The sequence below is a fragment of the Elephantulus edwardii genome, unplaced genomic scaffold (genome assembly GCF_000299155.1).
Source record: "Elephantulus edwardii isolate Elephantulus edwardi_28Jun2011 unplaced genomic scaffold, EleEdw1.0 scaffold00055, whole genome shotgun sequence".
In the NCBI taxonomy this organism is placed as follows: domain Eukaryota; kingdom Metazoa; phylum Chordata; class Mammalia; order Macroscelidea; family Macroscelididae; genus Elephantulus; species Elephantulus edwardii.
Genome location: NW_006399805.1, coordinates 10,243,486 through 10,245,497, shown reverse-complemented (window position 1 = coordinate 10,245,497; position 2,012 = coordinate 10,243,486).

Below are 2,012 nucleotides of genomic sequence, written 5' to 3'. Positions count from 1 at the left end.
CCCATCACAAACATGGGGGCATCAGCAGAAGGAGCAGAGATTATTACCCGTTTGACACCACCCTTCAAGTGAGCCCCAACCTTCTCCAAGGTTGTGAAGACACCAGTGGACTCCACAACATACTCAGCACCAGCATCACCCCACTTGATGTTGGCGGGACCTCGCTCCTGGAAGATAGTGATAACTTTCCCATTGATGACCAGCTTCCCATTCTCAGCCTTGACAGTGCCGTTGAACTTGCCATGGGTGGAATCATATTGGAACATATAGACCATGTAGTTGAGGTCAATGAAGGGATCATTAATGGCGACAGTATTCACTTTGTTAGAGTGAAAAGCAGCCCTGGTGACCAGGTGCCCAATACGGCCAAATCTGTTTACTCCGACCTTCACCATCGTGTCTCAGGGATGCGGCACAAGAAGAGAGGGCAATCTGGGTCGACGAGGAGCAGAGAGCCAGATTATGGGTGTTTTTTTAAAAAAAATATTGTTTTGGTTTTTTTCAGCTTTTAAAAAAGTATTTATTTTAGTAAATATTTGCAGAGATTTTGGATTTCCATTCATTCATTGCTGCACTTTTCTCCCTGCCCACCATACCCCTTTGCCTTCTGCATCTTTCCATCTGGTGATTGGCCACATCGGACTTCTGTTCCACCTGTGCGTCCTCATAATACAAGGCATTTCTGTGGGAAGTCCCGTGTGCAGGTGGATGGAAGCCCCGTGGGCAGTCTGAAGCCTGACTGTACTCTACTGGCCATTTAGAAAATGACCTTCAGCAGGAGATGGCCAGCCGAGCATGCATGGAGCTCTCTGGCTCACAACCGGCCTTCAGATGACCTTGGTTTGAGTCCTTGTTCTATTGACTTTATTTCTTATTCAACCTTGGGCAGGGCTATTCACCACTCTGGAAGCCCCTTCTCTATTTGTGGAAGAGGAAAGTAATAATACTACTTGAAGTTACAATTAGACCACTTGGTGGAAAGGAAGGGGGCAATGATATAGTGGTGCTAGAGCCAGAAGTGCTGTCCCTGGTAAGACACAGGGTCCAGACCTCTGAAAAGCTTTGGTGAGAAGAGCCACCAGGCCCCTGGGGGAGCCGCCAGGCCCCTGGAGAAAGCCACCTGGCAGGGGAGAGCCACCTGGCCCCTGGGGAGAGCTGCCTGGTGTGTATGAGGAATTTTATCTAAGTCACTTTCTTCCATCTCCTCCTCCAAAACACCTGCAAATAACATCTCCAAAGCCCTTTACTTTGTAACTCACAAATTCATTCTTTCTAAGTTTGCTCTCTTTCCTATAGGTAACCTGAACACTAAGTCTTGTTCCAGAACCTGAACCCTGAACCCAGTTTCAGAGACAAAAGGGAAGTATAACTGCCAGATAAGGAAGAGAAAGTGGATGGAGCCTCAAAGTTCAGCCAGTTGCTCCCCCTAAATCCACCCATGCAAACACCTTGCAGTCCAGAGGGCATAAAAATATGTCATGGAAATTCTAACTGAACTAGAAGGCATGCAGCTTCAACTCAAGACCACCAGTAAAGTGTTAAAGTGGGCTTCCCTTCCCCTTCCCCTTCATCTCAGTGCCTTTGTTCAGCATGAAGCAGCCAGAGAGTCTGTGACCCTATTCCCAAATGGGAAACCCACAAATAAAAAAGACAATCTCTTTGCAAAAAAAAGAAAAAGAAAAAAGATATTCATCACCCTTGGACTATGCTCACTCACCATTACCCAGTCTTTTTCAGTCCCTGCCAGACCTTTCTCATTTCCGTTACCCACTCCCTCCACACACCAAATTGTGCAACCCTGTGATTTCATCCCTGCCTATCCTCACCACCTGCTCCCACTCCTTGCCCCCATGTATCCCCATACATGTTGTTTTGTTGTTGTTGTTGTTATGTGCCACCGAGTCATTTGCGACTCGTAGAGACCCTATGCACAACAGCCCTAAACCCTGCTCTATCCTGTGCCAATCGCATTGCCTCTGACACACCCATCCCGATTACCCCAGTCACTGAAT